Genomic DNA, 16,960 nt, shown 5'->3' on the forward strand with positions numbered 1-16,960 from the left:
GAAAGTCACGGCGGTATGACGCAGGTAGTTCAGTTGCTTCAGCAAACCATATCAGTCCAGCTATTGGAAAAGGTGCCACTGGTGAAGCGGGTGCCATAATGGTGGATAGTATTGAGACAGCATAAGAAGGACGGACATGGAGATACGCGAACGAAACACCTGTAGTCTAGTTCCAAACGTACAAGGAACCCGTACAAACAGAGGGGGTGATCCGTTCCGCCAAGAAACTGCCGCCGAGGACACACATGACATTGACGGACCACATGCAGCGAGCAGCCTGGTAAGACACGTGGAATGACCAAGAAAGTTTCCTATCAGACATGAGCACCAGGAATTTTGTAGTTTCAGCAAACAGAAGAGCAACAGGTCCAAGACAAAGACATTGGAAGAAACGAATTGCGCCGCCAGAAATCCATACAAACAGAACTGTCGGTGGAAAAAAGAAAGCCATTGTCCACGCTCGAGGAGTAAAGACGATCGAGACAATCCGAAGACGGCACTCAAGCAGGCAAGGCCATGCAGAACTGCAAACGACTGCAAAAACCGTCAACTAAAAGGGAGCCGGAAATGCTTGTTGGGAGACACGTCATAATACGGTAGTAGTACGACAAGGGTGGTACCAGCGGTTTTTTTTAGTGTGGGTTCCGACATCAGCGGCAATTATGCACTCAGGGGCAAACCTATTATTCTCCTTTGATTGACAGGTCCTTAACCTATTGTTTCCCCACTCCATCCCCCCCCTCCCCCACACCTCAGGAAACCTCCACCTCACCCCCTCCCCTTGCCGATAAAGGTACACCTTCATATCTGAGTTATTCGAGTAGCCCCTCTCACTCTTATCAATTTGAGTAACTACTTAATTAAAATTCATCAATTAATTAACCACTTCCCCTCTGGTAAATTGCCGTCCCTCCCTCCCACCCCCCCCCCCCGGAAACTGGCGGAAAAAGACTCAGTTGATCGGTCATTTCGAGGGAACTTGTTTGCAGGTTATGTAATATTGTTTAAATAATTTAGATAATGTATAGAATATTGCTTAATTATTTATGGCAGTGTATGGAATATAGCAGGAAATCGATTGCAGTGTATGGAATATTGTTTAAATAAACAATTTTTGGGATTAATGGCCGTGTATTGGATATACGAAAATTGGTGGCTCTGTGGCAGAGTGGAAGGAAATTCGAGGGTATACTGTTTGTTTATAAAAATTCAGTTGGCACAGTTTGGATTTCTCTTATTCATCATTCTCTGCTGTTTGGAAAGATGTAGGTCTTGTAAGAAGTAATTACATGAGGCAAACATGTTGCATAACGTAATGTTTGTTCCTTTGTCAGCACTTAACCTTTTGTTCTGTTACGTGGTTAATTCCATGTCACCTACATTCCTTGAACTATTGTACTCATTTTACACAAAAATTATGCAAATAAACTATGCAAACTAACCTGGTGTTCTGCACTTCACATGCCGTTCTGCTCCATGTCACCCACCCATACACAACCTCCCCTTAACCAGCGCACCGCTAAAACCACACTGATAGAAAAAATTTAAGCAAATTAATTGAATCAATATCCTACACACGTAATGGGTAGTTTTTTTAATTCCCTGCATCCTATTGGTGTGAGAAATCGATAGAATATAGCTTAAACAAAAGGTCACTAATAAAAAACACATCCTCACACACTGCCAGGATTCGGGATGCACTGGAGGTCCCTGTGAAGTGACGACGCAGCCGTCAGCTGCCAAACCGTGTGGAGGTGTCAGTTCGGGTCTCGCAAGGATGAGGTGGCAAATCGCTTTCACACTTGACACCTGAGAAATAAGTATCGGAACACGTATTCACCTAGCCACAGTTTCTGGGTCAATGACTTCTAACTTTAGTGCCTGCATGTCCAGCGAGACAGTTACCTACTGGCTCACCCTCGCAGGTGCAGCAACAAGGTTATCAGTGTTATACTGACGTCACATGTCTATGTGACTAACAGCCACGTCTCCCTCTGGACACGCTATATAAATCTAATGCTTCCCAGAATAACACAGGATGCATTCTTCCTAGCGATCCCAACGAGACAACCCATCCATCACTTGTAACATCTGTTTTCGACATGTAATGGTTCACCCTTCTCACCGCTAAAAGCCTTCATCATGTCTGTGCATGCTTGTGAAAACACCACATTCCTGTTGTTTCGAAAGAGAGCGCTGTAAGCACGGAGGGGAAAATCAGAACACTTATGAAAAACAGAATTCGCATTTTACTCTCAGAACTTTCCGTAGATACCTTGCCCCAATCTTTATCAAAACGGCTTGTTGAGGCTCCTACGTCGCAGAACAAAGGATGTCTTGCGAATGAATGGAGCCTCCTCGTTCGCTCTTACTGAATTTACCCACCGAACCTCTGCCTCTGCCGCCTGTGTGGGAGCACCGTCCGTCATTTTTTTTCTGCAGATGAGACTTTCAGCGGCAAAATTATTTTGTACAGATCGCCATATCGCACTGACAGTTAAACCCCGCAAAAGTGGTCTACAGATCGTCAAATACATCCCACATACTCTCCGCGCCACAGTGTAGCACCAGCGGAGGAAACTGCCGCTGTAAACGCGGCTCATGACTGCAGCCGCGGAAGGGCTCGTCAGCCAGAGAGAGGGGCCAGCCGGCTGTGGGCGAGGACCTGAGTGGTAGCAGTCCGAATGCTACCAGTGTCCCCAGCGCAAACACTCGTTATGTTGAATCTTTTCAAATTCCTGCAGAGTGTACAAGTGACACACACACACACACACACACACACACACACACACACACACCTGAAGGCGACTCAACGCAAACTGCAATTTAGTACACTATTCACCCAACCAGGTGGAGCCGCAAGCTAAATCGTCGTAATCCGGAAGCTGTCTCGGACACACTGAACTGGTGTACAAAGGCTGGGTCGGTTCCCCTCAGCACAAAGGTGTTACTGTTTCTGGCCCCTACCTGCTTCCTTGCTGTACGCATCTCCAGACTCTGGGATTACAGGAACATATATATTTTCACATAGTTTTCCAGAATATCGTACCATTTTCACGATAATTCTCCATATCAAGCACAGCAGTATACTACCGACCGCTTGCACGCAATAATTCCGAAGATATGGACTGGAAATTGTTTCTCTAGAAACCTGAAACTTTAGCAAGGTGGAGCATACTGTAAGCAACTGAGTAACTTTAAACTTATCCCGTCTGCAAAGACCGTTACATGAAAACTCGAAAAAAAAATAGAGGAAACTGATGTTTCCACTCCCGAATACCGGCGTTGGTGAGATAACAGATTCCAAATCATCCTTATAATTTACAAAGTCAACTAAGGTGTTCCTCACATCTAGAGAAGCAGCAAACGTGTCTTCCACCCATCTTTCACCTGCTAGAACCACACAACACAATCGATGTTTTCTGAACAAAATGAAGACAGGAAATATGCAGAAGCAGTTAACCGGACAATTACATGGGAGTGAATAATGGTCCGGCGCAAATACACGTCCATATAAAATAATCTATTTCCACGGAGAAACATGTGATCACGAAGACTGCCCAACAAATACCGAGTATTAGTTCGCTATTTAGCCGTCTATAGGGCGATACAGTCCGGTCAATTACATTCCTGTACCCCAACCGGTCTCTCACTGTGGACGGCTCCTGCTGTCTGCTGGGAATGTAATTCCCGCCACAGGCCACCGCACCCCCACACAGAACCATCCTAGGAAGCCGACCACATACCAGGGTCACTCCAAAAGAAATGCACACTATTTTTGTAAAAATACAGTTTTCATTCTGCATGTGTGAAAGTTTTACAGTGTGTAGATACATCCTTCCCGCTTGTTTTCAAACTCAGTTTAACCAGTCCCCGTGAGTGGCGCCATCACAGCATGTCTTCAAGATGGCTGCTACACTTTACGTTCGTCAGAAGCGATGTGCTGTCGTAGAATTCCTGTGCTGTGAAAACGAGACAGTGGGAAACATCCACAAGAGATTGAAAAAAGTGAACGGAGATGCTGCTGTCGATAGCAGTACAGTTAGTCGGTGGGCAAGCAGGTTACATGGTGAAAGCGGGCACGGCAATATCGAGGATTGTCTTCACAGCGGCAGGCCTCGTACTGCACACACTCCAGACAATGTGCAGAAAGTTAACGAATTGGTGACTGCTGACAGACATCACAGTGAACGAATTGTCACGCTACCTTGGGATAGGGGAAGGATGTGTGTGCAGAATACTGAAAGCGTTAAAAAAGATTTGTGCCAGGTGGGTTTCCAGGATGTTGACAGTGGCTCACAAAGCAACAAGAAAATCTTTATGCAGCGAACTTTTGGAACAGTACGATAATGGTGGAGATGAATTTCTTGGAAGAATTGAGACAGGTGATGAAACTGCAAGACTCTCTTCGTGGAACAAGGTTTGAAGATGATGACTCCCTTGTGCACACTGCCAAAACAGTGGCTCCAACAGCTTGGTCAAGGGGTTTTACCGTGCGAGTATACAGACGCTGGTTATAAGATGGCGTAAGGCAGTTAAGGGGGATGGAAATTATGTGGAGAAATGAAAATATTGTTCCTAAAGGATGTATCTACACACTGTAAAACTTTCAAACATGTAGAATAAAAGACGGATTAAAAAAAATATATTGTGCATTTCTTTTGGAGTGACCCTCTTACATATCTGATCACTATATTTACAATTAAATATTACGATTATGGTCTCAATACAACAACATTCAACAGTCAACGAAGTATCAGAAATACCCCCTTCTGACAGCTGTGGCTATGGAAATAGAAATATCTGTACCACTCTGATGACTTGACGTACTTCTCCAAGTTAAAAAACATCTTTCATTCCCTTTGTGGCTATCGCAGTATTCCACATCAAATCCATACCTTCCCTTACGACAGGTCATAATCATTTTCTTTGGACATGTCGCGCGCGCCCCCGGCCCCCTCCCTCACCACACACACACACACACACACACACACACACACACACAAACACACACACACACAAAATATAAGCCTCATGCTCGAAGTGAACCTATCATGCATTCCCTGCTACTACGTACAGGGTGTTTATAAATGAATATTGGGGTTTCAACGCTTTATAATATTTATTACATTTAACTTACAGCTACAAATGATATGTCAAATGAAAGAGCAACTCAAGCAGTTGTGTTTGGTACCAGTAGGCATGCGCAGCGCGCAATGTTTCCGCTGCAATCCGCTAGACAAGCGCTGGATAGGCCGCAAGGGGCCCAGTGACAGGGCTTGCTTTGCATGGCCTCCACGTTCACCCAACCTAACGCCACGCGATATCTTCTTTTGGGGATTCACCAAGGATCGTGTGTACGTGCCTGTGCTACCAGCAGACCTACCTGACTTAAGAAGCCTGACTGAAATAGCTGTTGCTACAATTATCAACCTTTGGGAAGAACTCAGCTGCAGAATTGATGTGTGCTGCGTGACAAATGGTGCTCACATTGAACATTTATAAGGTTCTTGGTAAAACTGTGAGTTGCTCTTTCATTTGACGTATCATTTATAACTGTACGTTTAATATAATAAATATTATAAAGCATTAAAACCCTGATATCATTGATAAATACCCTGTACAATACTCCGTCAATTAACTGATTGCTTCCGATACAAAATAATACTGACCGAAAATCAGCGATGGGTGGACATGTCTCATAAGTTTTTCTTGTGAGTGGTAACATTGTATCTTAGAGAGAGATATGTAATCGCCTTACAAGCCGACAGATGTTAATAACACTTTCGCAACGACTATGTTACTGTCACAAGCGGTTCTACAGGTGCTCACAAGTATCGGTAATGATATCTGTGTTAAAAATTATACAAGCCTTATAAACCGAGGTATGACATTACCTCCGAATGAGGTGGTTTTTCTAGACAAACACCGCGACACTGAATATAGATGGAGATTGCCGGAGTGTATATTATCAGACCAACAGTGCGGTTACACGTCGCCGACTGGTTCAAGTTCTTAATAAAATCACCGAATTTTGAAAGTGATTCAGCTAAGGAACGACGTATGAAGCCGATATTTGCTGACCGCCCATGCAGCCACGAGATCTTTCTCCAGTATTTGTAACGCATTCTGTCTCAAACCCATGTCAGGGGTTCTGCGATATATCCACTGGGTTATAGTGTTGGTTGACTGCGAAGGATCTCAAACAGTAGATAGTGTGCTGATTGAGGTCGCAAGAAATTGACATTAGCTTTTCAGATCTCTAGTGCTACGTTTTCGGTAGAAATGCTGTCTACGAATTGGAGCCAAGTCATTCGATTCAATCACATACCTAAGTTGCATCCTATGGAGGAGTCTTTTACTAGTATTTCTGGCACACTCACATCTCGAAACGAGTCTCCTTTTCGAACCTGCTACAGTAAAACTTTAGATTGTCCCTATGCATCCTGCAACTGCGCCATCAGACTCTGCACTCCCACCCTGCAGCTTTGTGCATGTGATCGTTCCAATTTAAGTCAGAACTGAGCAGAAGTTGGAGAGAGCTATATCTACAACATTCTGCAGCCCATGTACAAACAGGCTAAGCTGAGTTAGTGCAACAGCATTGTGTTTTGACCTTTTGATGGGGATGGGAATATGTTGTCGTATAAAAGATAGAATGGGAACTGGGAGAAGGACGAGGATTTTGCTACTGTATTGTGGTGCGTCTCCAAACTACATACAGGTGCTGCACTCTGAAGCAGATCCGTGTACCTCAGGGTCCTTTCACGCCTATCACCCCAGCATTTTATCATCGTTGTTCCGTACCACCCAACAGAGAAAAATTAGGAACTGTAAAAGCTCTGCTAACTTCATCCGATTAAGAACTCTATAAGAGTTTTACTACATCTCTCTTCCCATATATCGGAAACAAGTACCATCTGCGTGATGCCATCGAGTGCACGTGGTGATCCTATAAAAAAACACAGGTATTGATCCACAGACCAGTGTAAAGTGTCAACGCCCGTACTATAGGAGGAAAACCATATCCCACAGACTATACCGTCAGTCGCAAGAGAGGCTTCCTGTGTCGTCATTTGAAAAATTGTTCTTTTTCCACTGTAACCGGCTTTGTACACTGCCAGACATTGTGTTTTTACTGCCACAAGTTCGAGGTCTGTGTCAGTTTCTAAACTGACGTTAACATGTTCTGATTCGTTGTCTCTCACAGAACACTAGGCATCGCTTGGTGTAAGTCATGTTGTTACTACTGAAGACAGTCACAAAGTAAGAAAACTGGTAGAGTTTCACAGTGTTGAGGAGCCTTTCCAAACTGCTGTCCCAAGGTGACTGACAACCTCTACATTTAAACTCATCTGTCACAGTGATGGGATAGCTGGTGGTACTGTGTTCCGTTTCGATTGATTCCTCATGTTGCAGTTATGTATGTGATCACTGTTTCGGTGCTAGCTGCCGCCCCTCCACCAAGACTCTTGCTCCATCTCAAACAAGGGACATCAGTCAATATATGGCAATCAACAGTTTACCGGTGGACGGGTGGGATGGAAAAGACACCGTCGATGCACTGGAATAATAGGCATCACAGATAGTGTGAACAATTTTACACTCATCTAGACACCTCCCAATTTTGGGACGGTATGCTTCGCAGTTTCAGTATCACTGCTAAACCGCCCCTTCTGTACTTTCCAGGTACCATTGCGAATGTAGATAGATGACTGCAGTACCTCATTCTTTTGTTAATTCTCGAACATATACATCATCTATGTATACCAGACAGCGATCTACATATTTCTAGCACTTTGCGCATAGTTTCTAATTTACGATCTGTCTCTATGCGGATGGGTGTCACAGGGCATTCTCGCAATCTTAGAATAAAGTTTGAAAGATCCCTCGCACTATCTTCGACTAACCCATTCTGCAGCAGCGTTACTGATTAAACCTGCAAATGACCAGGGGTAGAACAGTACATCCCGCATCTTGTGGATCAATGGAGCTTGCAAAGTCCGCACCCATCCAAGTGCTAAGATTTCTCTAGACCCCCCTATGTCGAGGTGGTTAGCACTCCTTATAGATATATAGTAGTAGATTAGAAAGTGTTGTGATGTAATAGGCGGTTAAGAAGAACAAGAACCGGGCCGTTATTATGCATGGTCAAGCTCCAGACAGATGGAGTTTGAAGCATTTTACGTAAATCAACTGCGCTATCAATTCTGAAGTATTGTCCTAGTGTCTGGGATCAGTACCAGGAGGTTATTCGTTTGAGAGAACGAACACATGCACTCCTATGGCTACACGGTTCTGCACTTTAAGTAGGTTATAATGTTAGATCGCTAGAGTTTCCGACCTATCAGTTGTGTGGAATGAAGCACTGTTAATATTCTAATGTAAGAAATGTATTTCCTGCACATGGCACACCTGCAGGTTTCTCTACGATTAACTATGGTAACAAACTGTAAAATGGAAACACTACTTCCTTAAAACATCAGCTCTATGTGATATACGCACAGTCTAGCTTTCCAGAGTCGTTTAGCGTCCTGTGTTCACATCCGATCATGGTTCCGAAATTATACTACGCTCGCATCAGTCCTGTGTAGAATGATCATTAATAATGGAGAATATCTCTTACAATGAAACAGATAAACGCATAGCAGCGGTGTCTGACATATGAAATTACACGTCATGCCGCCACTAACCCTGTAAACAGGACATTCGTGAAGCAGATCGTTAAAGGATTGCAGCGCCTTACGAACACTTGTTGCTAACTTGTAATCATTTTTGTCACGAAATTGAAGTCTCGATTTTTCACTCAAGATGCGACAAGGGAATGGAGTGTCATGTAAATCTTCGTATGTGTATAGGGAAGTGTCGAAACAGGGTGGTCACGTTTCATCACACATGAGATGGAAGTCCTCTGGTGACAGACAGGTTTGCTGTTAACGATCGCAAGTAGACAGTGCTCCAGGTCACACAACTGATGCATCCTGACAGAACAACGGAAAAAAATGATCAACTGACCTGCAGCAGCATCTCTACCCCCCCCCCCCCCCCTTCTAGAATGCATCATCAGTCAGCCATTAAATCATACCTCGTTACAGCTCCATCTCAATTAATCACCCATCCACTTTGTTATCCCTTAAAGCAGATGCATGTAAGTTTAGAGGCAGATGGTGTTTTCTTGGAAAGCGTCAAATACAGTGGTCAGTTCGGGTGTATCACTTCAGTATACATACATTAGAAAGATGCCTCCACAGAAAAAGAAGTGACTGTTCCCTAGTTCCTGGTGCTTCCATGTCAACGTATCTCCGATTCCTCTTGCTGTCACATACTCGTTCCTACATACAAGAATTGTTCTGCACCAGCCAAAAGACACGGAAGTACTTCGTCAATTTCCCCACATTTCAGTGTATTTTTCCTCAATTTATATGTATTTTCCGTCATTTTCGTAATTCTATCGATTTTATGTCAATTCTACCCATGCGATCATGACATCACTTCTAAAATTGCTTGTAAATGTGAAACACCTGCAACACCTAGCGCAAATGCACTGTTTTTTTCTGATCGGGTGGCATAGTATATTACTGGAGTCGTTTGCATCCAATCACATCTGGGAGTAGGCATTAGGAGTGATTTAAAATGGAATGACCATATAAAATTAATCGTCGGTAAAGCAGATGCCAGACAGATTCATTGGAAGAATCCTAAGAAAATGCAATCCGTAAACGAAGGAAGTAGGTTACAGTACACTTGTTCGCCCACTGCTCGAATATTGCTCACCAGTGTGAGCTCCGTTCAAGACAGGGTTGACAGGAGGGAGGGAGGGAGGGAGAGAGAGAGAGAGAGAGAGAGAGAGAGAGAGAGAGAGAGAGAGAAAGATCGAACGGAGAGCAACGCGCTTCGTTACAGGATCATTTAGTAATCGCGAAAGCGTTACAGAGATGATAGATAAACTGTAGTGGAAGACGGGTTTTGTTGAAGTTTCGAGAACATACCTTCACCGAGGAGTCAAGCAGTATATTGCTCCCTCCTACGTATATCTCGCGAAGAGACCACGAGGATAAAATAAGAGAAATTAGAGCCCACACAGAGGCATACCGACAATCTTTCTTTCCACGAACAATACGAGACTGGAATAGAAGGGACAACCGATAGAGGTACTCAGGGTACCCACCGCCACACGCCGTCAGGTGGCTTGCGGAGCATGGATGTACATGCAACCAGGCTATATCACCACAAGCGACTGTACCACCACACCATACCGTTGTATTAAATCGTGTCCTGCGCCAGACACCATCATTTGAGCATCCTGCACAGAACTACCTACCACCAGACACCCATGTACCGCGAAGACAGATCGGAAGAAACCCACAGGCACCGTATTTAGTAGTCTCAGCACGAGGTCGGTCGGTCGTCCACAACGGAGCGGCCGGCCAATGAACACGAGTCAACCGCCCGCCCCCCCTCCGCACGCACACACACACACTGGCCTGATGCCAGCATCTTCCACGGACAGCGGTCGCTCTCTGAACAGGTGTACATCGTGTACACAGGCAGGGCTGGTTTCCCTGGCACAAAGACGTCCGCTGACGGTACTGTTTCAGATCTGGCCGGCTTGCTGCTGTGGTTTCTGAACGAGTTGCGTGCGATCATCTCCGAACTCTCGGATTACAAGAACATTTAATTTCTGAACACTGTCGATGAGAAATGCTTCGTCAATCCCGAATTAATTCACCCATCTCGAAACCGATATCAGCTGCAACATACGATTTTACACAAAAAAGAAAAAACTACGTACTTGTGACACTTTTGTGCTGAAACTATCGCGAAGCATACGATAAATTTCCGGAATGTCATGTATTTTCACGAAGTTTGCAAGAATATACCATTTATGCGACTGTTCTCGATACCGACCACATAGCACTTTGCTACAGATCGCTTGCACAGTGTAATACCGAAGATAGAGAGTGGAAATTATATTTGTAGAAACCGTAACATAACAAAGGTCGTTATGTGGGACGCGCTGCAAACCACTGAGTAACTAGAAACTTACCTCATATGCGAAGATCTTTACATGTAAACTCTAAACTAGAGTAAACTGGTAGTTCCACTCTTATTTTTTAACGAATACCTATGTCAGTGATTTAAAAGATTCCAGATCATCTTTGCACTTTACGAAGTCAACTAAGGTTTTAACACTTGTGACTAGAGAACCAGCACATGTGTCTTCCACCAGTTTCTCACCATCTAGATGCACACAACAAACATATGTATCTATGATCTATCAACCAAATGGCATTACAAGCAGTCAACCGGTCAATTTACAAAGGGGAGGCATAATTATCCGGCGCAAACACTCATACTGAATCTCGTCAAATTTACAGGGAGAACATTCGCAACACGTGCGATCACGAAGGCTGGCCAACACCAAGTGGCGATGCTGACAAGGTTCACCGTGCGCAGGTCAGCATCGCGCACGCTGGAGCTCGACTGCGCTCGCCGCCTACCACGTTGCTGACAGGGAAGCAGACTGCCTCCCGCCGCCGCAGTGTCTCAAAATGCTGGTCGCACTGATCTGCCGCAGAAGACAGGAGCGAGGGCTGTGTGGGCGCCCGCTGCTGCTGCCCACTACTCGGGCACTCGCGGGTGCTGAGGTCAACGTGGTCAGGCGACCAGACGACTACCGGCAGGGCGCGCATCGCTGAAGGAGCTCCGGGTTCAGCACAATTTCTCGTTTTAACTGACCGAATGTTTGCTTACGATAATGTTGAACCAGTGACAACTTCGAAATTTTTCCGTAATTCGCTTCATCTATCTGGAGTAAAAAGGTCTCGCATTGGCAAGATTCTCTTAAAAAACTACCAAGGCGCTAATAAACTCATTTTACGTTATAATTCGAAAGTGAATGATTGTAGGTCTCTTCTATAATTTACTGAATTTCCTACGAATCGTGAACAAGGGAAGATCGACCTAACCAGAACTTAGCATCTCCCAGGTGCTGAACACCGTACCATTCGCTTGTACGACGTGTGGTCAAAAAGTAACGGTAATTTTTGGTTCGCTTGAAAAAACTGTTGTTAATCAACACAACCTTGTGCCCTTCAGATTACTCCCCTTCATGCGCCAGCCCTTTTACCGATCTTGGAAGCACTTCTGCAACCCGCTTTTCGTTATGCCGTTCAACTCCGACAACGATTTTGTTTCTACCTCATCAGTGGTGGCAAAACGTCGTTGAAGTCTCGGGGGGCAGGGGGGGGGGGGCATGCCCGGCGAAAACGTTGGCTGGGGCCACATAAATGATCTCTTTTTTGCCAAAAACATCACGTATTCCTTACTGACCGTACGACTCTTGATGCGCTATCTCATTGTAATCGAAGAACTCAGTGAGAAGAAACCTCACATCTGATCGCGATTGTCGAATTTTTTCGGTGTTTGTTCTTCAGGCAGTTTCCACTGATTTCTTCGATTACAATGGGGTAGTGCATCATGAGTCGTACGGTCAGTAAGGAATACGTGATGTTTTTGGCAAAAAACAGGACAGTTTAGCTCCTATACCCATCATTTGTTACCTGTTAATCTTTATTTAGAAGTTATGTATCGCTGACTTCATTCACCAATTTCTGAGCGACGTCTAAGTGACGTTGCTTTTGGCGGAAGTTCAACAATTTTGGAAAAACTTTCCTGCTAGACGTTTCAAGCCCAAAATATCCGGAAACAATAATACTTGGCATGAGCCGAACGATATGCCGACGTCGTCAGAAACCTCTCTGTTGGTAATTCGGCGGTTTTCCAGAACCGTTTTCTTTGCTTCTTCCACATGTCTAATATATGTGTTAGGTAGTGCAGAACGGTATTCGTCTTCAATGTCTCCTCAAAGCCCTTTGGAACGCTTATACCACCGTACACACTTGTCTTACTTACAGAAGATCCGCAGGCAACGTTTCGATTGCGGTGCTGCACGTTATTCCTCTTTTCAAGCAAAGTTTAATTCAAATTCTTTGATACATCATCTTGAAAAGTAAAAATTCCCCAGCATTCTACAACACTTTTAACCTTTTCCATTGCCATCAAACAAAACATTCAGAACAGCTGAAAATACGGACATACATAAGAAACATGTGTAACAACAAGATGAAAGAGTTTCAAAACCGAATCCATAAAGCCGGCGAAATCAGAAAGTTCGTTACTTTTTTATCAAACCTCATAAAGGGGTCTAGTTCTTCGAAAGAAGAAGATACATTATCACAACTCTCTAAACATTCAGTGCTTAAGAATAAATATGGCCATGCGCTTGGAAAAAAGTAAGTATTTTGGCGCAGGTCGGACGAGTCATTAACTATTTATGTTAGCTCAGTTACGAGGCAGCAGATCTAGTACAGAGCGGTGGTTCGAAGGTTGTCTGATCCCTTCGCAGCATTTTTTTTTATATTTTGCAGATAGGCTGAAATAATTCTCAATACATCATATTTACGAGTATTAATATTTTGGTAACGGTATGAAAAGGCAGGGCAAAGGAAAATTAGGAATAGGAAATAAATTTCCGGGGAGGTATATGCAATTGGATACTTATATTATTTTATAGTTCATTTACAAGTGCTGTGGTAATATTCGAAGTGAAAAGAGGGACGCAGTAATTGTCTCTGCATCTTGCACGTGTCGTACACGCCACATTCTTTCGACTTGGGCGACATGGTTGCCTTGAAGTTTCTATAGAGAAACGAACTTTGTTTGCAAACTGTGCGATGAATGTAAACAAAGTGCTACCCATTATTTCGCCCAATTTTGATGAGGACAGTTGGTGATGTGGAATTTTGTTTTTGGATTTGTTAGAGTGCACAGAAGCAACTGAGGTCATAAGCGCCGGTGTTGTTGAAAAAAAATGTACTGTGATGATGTCTTCTCGGTCTATGATTTCTTTTTCACTCTGGATTGGTCGATTTTAGTTCACTGGGAACATAGTGTTTGCGTTTAGCTGCTGAGCGCTATTAAACGCCAGAATGAAACTAATGGAATACCAAGTCCTGTACATTTCAATTACAGTCCTTTCTCGGAAACTTATTTGCAGTATCAAATTTTCCTTTGTCTTTCCTTTTCATGCCTTCCATGAGAATATTAATAAACGTTATACATTGTGCATTATTTCGGTTGCTTTGCAGTGCCACTTGCGTAAACTAACACTGGAAAGGAAGACATAGTTTTCACACAGAGACTCGACCCTGCGACCCTCTGATCACCGTTGTGTATCCTTTCCGCTATGCCAATCGTTGCAGACGGCCCATGCATCCGCCGACATGCGCTAAAAATGCAATTTTTTTCTAAACGCTTGTCCACAGGGAGCTCCTCTTTTCTTCTTTCATTGTTAAGCACTGTATATACCATAAATTTGCACGGAATGTGTGATGAGTAGGGGCGGTCCCCTGATAAGATTTTATTACCGTCAGATTGCGTCATCTGAAAAATTATAAATCCTTCGAACAAATAAACAAAAATTGAGATTTAGCAAACAGCGTAAAGAAGTGAAAACTTTTGTTTCGTCTTCACTGTCGGTACGCTTTATTATTCCAAGAACCGTACGAAGAATTTCAAGAATGCATCCACTATCATATAAAACGATTTATTTTGGATTAATTAATTTAAACGCGGTCGTACAAGTACCGAAGACGAAGTGCGCTCCATCAGCAAACTGAGGTTACCACAGAGTAAACCGCTGACAAATCCACGATACGGTAATGCAAGACAGTCGAATTAAAATTCCTGAGATTGCTGAGACTGTAGACGTCTGAACTGAGCGAGTGCATAGTATTCTGCACTGAGAGTTGGCTACGAAGAAACTGTATGAGATGGGTGTCTCGATTGCTCACTGTTGACCAAAAGCACATCCGGTCCGGCACAGCATTTCAACATAATGTCTGGCGATGTTTGATCAGAATCCGCTAGACTTTTTAAGCCGACTTGTGACTATTGATCAAACCTGAAACGATCAGACCATTATACTTCAGAGTCGAAACAGCAGTCAAAACAATGGAAAAAGGCTGCTGAAAGTGCACCACAGAAGTCAAAGACCATTTGGTCAGTTGGTAAGGTGATGGCCATTGTTCTTTTGTGAATCCCAAGGAATAATCATTTTTCTGTTAAATTTATTATTTTAAGCGATTTTTAAAGAATTTAACAGCTATTATATAGTTAAAATAATTTTAAAATCAGGTATAATGAATGTATATGACGTTGGTAACACTGGTGAAAAACATTTGCTGACAAAAAACCGTCGATTCTGTTTTTATGTTAACAGATGTTTTGTTAACTGTCAACCGAACTTTACTTTCCCGTTTCCTGTACATGTGCTCAGTACAATGTCTAATCGTGGTTGTAAAAACTCTGTCGACAGTTTGTTATATTCGTGTCGAATTTGTGATTTAAAAACACCAAAGACACGTTGCAGACTCTGTGAAAATGTATATCTATTATACTCTGGATCTAAACTTTGTGATCAAAACAAATCTTGGGGGGGGGGGGGGGGGCGTGCGTGCGTGCGGTTTTGAAGATCTGAGAAAATGGTCCAAAAAGGAGAGAAAAGCCTTTAGATTTATTCTTTCTATGATATCGAGGGAGCCAAGAAATCATTCCGATAACTGCTACTTGATATTACTGGTCATAATTCGAAAAAACAAGGTTATAAGCTACCCTAACCTTCCGTCCGCCATCCGATCAGTAGGGCATTTTGTCGATTGGCCGGTTCCTGAACCACCGGATGATTTAAATTCTATTCCAATATAAGTATTTTCTGATGTACAATCTGATTTACCTGAACCAGATGATGATTAATTCCACTGTAGTACACAAAGTCTAGAGATTAACGATTTGGTTAGGGATCTGGGCTTAACGAAAGATAAAGCTGAATTGTTGGGCTCTAGATTAAATAAAAGAACTTATTGGCAGATGGAACTAGCATATACATTTATAGAAAGAAAGAGCAGCAATTTCCCAAGTTTTTTGGTTAACAAGAACGTGATTTAGTGTATTGCTCAGACATTCCCAATCTAGTGAATGAGTTTGGTATTGAATACAAAAAGGAAGACTGGTGGCTGTTTTATTACACAATGGTAACATGTATACCTGCGACATTTTGTGCATATGAAAGAAAGCTACGAAAACCTAGAAATAGTGCTAAATAAAATAGGCTATTCTGCTCATGGTTGGATGATATGTGGCGAAGTAACATGCATGCCCCTTAGTCAGCAAGGTGGCTTTACCAAATTTACATGTTTCTTGTGTGAATGAGATAGTAGGGTTAGGGATCAACACTGGTGCCGAAAGAACTGGCCTGTGAGGGAGTCTGTAAAACCTGGTGAGAAGGACATTCTACGCAAAAATCTTTTAGATCCATAGTTCTCCTTCCACCTTTACATATAAAGTTGGGCCTAATGAAACAGTTTGTAAAGGCTTTGCCTAAAGATGGACCATGTTTTAAGTATCTCTGCCAAAAGTTTCCACACCTTTCAGAAGCTAAACTAAAAGAAGAAGTCTTTGTCGGACCTGACATTAGAAAATTGATGTCTGATGTTAACTTTGAATCCACAATGACCTTAAATGAGAAAGAAGCATGGGTATCATTCAAGCAAGTCGTTACAAAGTTCTTAGGACATGAAAAGTTCCAGAATATGTTTCTATTATAGCTACAATGTTAAAGAGGTCTAAAACTTTAGGATGTTTAATGAGCCTGAAAATTCACTTTTTGAACAGTCACCATGAATACTTCCTGGACAATATTGGAGATGTTAGTGAGGAGCAACGATAGCGTTTTCACCAGGACATTAAAGTGATGGGAAAACGCTACCAAGGCCAACATTATGGGGGACTACTGTGTCACTTCACCGAGAAGTTCAGCAAGCGACTCATCGCAGAAAATGCTACACAAGAAGCTTCAAAGGAAAAAGAGAAAGAAAATACAAACCAATTCCAGCTGACA

Source organism: Schistocerca cancellata, chromosome 10 (assembly GCF_023864275.1).
Source record: "Schistocerca cancellata isolate TAMUIC-IGC-003103 chromosome 10, iqSchCanc2.1, whole genome shotgun sequence".
Classification (NCBI taxonomy): Eukaryota; Metazoa; Arthropoda; class Insecta; order Orthoptera; family Acrididae; genus Schistocerca; species Schistocerca cancellata.